We start from the raw sequence: 2,332 nt of genomic DNA, 5'->3' as shown, positions 1-2,332 counted from the left end.
GAGCACCGGCGGGCGGCACGGCCCAGTACAGGTCACCGGCTGACGGCACGGTCTGGGACAGAGCACCGGCTGACGGCACGGTCCAGGGCAGGTCACCGGCTGACGGCACGGTCCAGGGCAGGTCACCGGCGGACGGCGCGGTCTAGGGCAGCGTGATACGTAATAAAGGTCACTAGTAGGTATCACCATTAGCTATCAGCGGTACATATCAGCAGTAGGTATCAGCAGATGCCTGGCATTGCTCAGTGTCATAGTCAGTTTAAGATCAGCGTCAGGATGAGATGAGTTGAATGGCACTGACCAGCGCAGCACATCACATAGATATATCGTCGAAAACTTCGCCCTCATACCAGTTTTACAATCTGACGTATTTGCCAGCGCTGCAGTACAAACACTTTTGATAAGACATCAAAGGCTGTCTGTTTTGTTCTGAGTTTCCAACGCTTTAATAGCTTTAATACCTTATTCATAACCGGAGTTACTGGCTTAGCCAGCGGCAGACTGCTCTCAAGGATCATTAAAACTTCAAAGGCCATCGGCTCTTTCCTGTCGCTTGTCAGTTTAGTCAGTGTTGTTGTCTGTGAAGTCAAGCTTTGCTATGTAGACTAGGAACTCCTTCGCTAGGCCGCGGGATTGTAAGCCATCGCGAAAGTGGGATTGTCGTCATGCCAATATGGCCTTAGTGTTCGCAAAATCTGCAAGCTTCGTCTGGGCAGAAAAACTGGCAATTGATTAGTGCAGCTCAGTTTTTGACTCTTTCGTGGCGGGCTTTCCTGTGTTATATGAAGAATTAGGCAATTTCAGATAGTGTGGTGAAGGAAAGCGTGGAAAAGATCGATAGACATTGCAATGCACTTGCCCTGATGACGTGGAGTGCAGAAGGCAAAAAACCACACTTAAGCATTCACCACAAAAAACAAAGCGTCAACAGCGAGCTGCTAGAAGCAATGTCAGGACAAAATCAAACACCGAAATGCGCTTGAGTAGTTAAATAGTTGCGCTACATTAACGAAGGCTGCGGGCTTCACGATAATTCGTGTTATGCTAGATCGTCGACAGCCACAATTTCATCACGACGATTTGCAGTGCACATTTACGATGGAGTCCCAGATTGCACCTGCTTATAGCAACACGGCAAAATTACAAGACTTGACAAGTACTGCACTGATGTACTCGAGCACTAATGTACTCAAATTAGCAAACGACGGGAGTGAGATGACACGGCTTCCTGCCCTGATGCTTTGCGAGATGACAGTGCCGCTGAAAAGAACGTGACATCGGGCAGCACGCTACACCTCTCTGCGAAACTGAGCATACGGAGACGTGTGTTCTAAATGCATAAGAAATTCACATTATAGTGGGAGCATGTTCAGTCAAGAAACGTAAGCATGCGTGAGACTGGGTGGTGGTGAAGGTAGCGTCTGTGAAGGGTATGAGCCGGTCATCCCATTCATCGCTTCCAATGGCATGTTTGAACATGAATTTTGCTTGTTACTTGTCAGTTAATTATAAATGTAAGCGACAAATGTCTGATAAAAAGGCAATAAACATGAGCTATGTGGCGTATCTGATGATAACAGCTAGTACCAAAAGAAAGCACAACACTCGTCGCATTGCGAAAACAGGAAATAAGGGCACACGATCTTTTAATTTAAACTGTTTCATATATATATATATATATATATATATATATATATATATATATATATATATATATATATATATATATATATATATGAGAACAGGCGCATTCAAAGGTGAAACATCTCCTTTACCAGCTAATTTATGAAGGCGCTGATGGTTTTTGTATTGTCTTTATCTCAGTTACGCACGACTCCCTCCGTTTACTTCCTCACGACGGCGGACTGCTGGCAATGCACCACTCCTGGTCAGAACAATATCCGTGAACAGCGTTGAGCTGGTGATCTTAGTTCACTGTTCACCTCAACTGGGGACTGTGAGGGATTGGGGGCGGGGGATCGGGGGGGGGGGGGGGGTGCACCACATCTTCGTTGACTTTCCATGACGAAATGAGTGCATGTGGTGTGTGCGTGTGCGGGTGTGTGTGTGCTGACGCGTCAGCATGTGCCGCTGACCTTGCATGCCGCGCAAGGCTTGGGGTCGTACCTTCCTGAAGCGAATCCATCACGCGGACGGGTTTGAGCACCTGCCAGAAGCCCGAGCCGGAGAGCTTTCTCTTGGAGAGGAGACCTGTCATCATTTTCTGACGGCTCCGGAACCCCGGGCCCCAGGCTCCATGCCAATGTCGCAAATCATTTCTGAAAGCACTGGACGGAGCCTGTGGCCGGGGTGTGATTTTGACAGGAAAGCT

The sequence above is a fragment of the Pollicipes pollicipes genome, unplaced genomic scaffold, assembly GCF_011947565.3.
Source record: "Pollicipes pollicipes isolate AB1234 unplaced genomic scaffold, Ppol_2.1 Scaffold_4740;HRSCAF=5597_pilon_pilon_pilon, whole genome shotgun sequence".
In the NCBI taxonomy this organism is placed as follows: domain Eukaryota; kingdom Metazoa; phylum Arthropoda; class Thecostraca; order Pollicipedomorpha; family Pollicipedidae; genus Pollicipes; species Pollicipes pollicipes.
The sequence above is the reverse complement of the archived record's forward strand: the minus strand, read 5'-3'. Positions refer to the sequence as shown.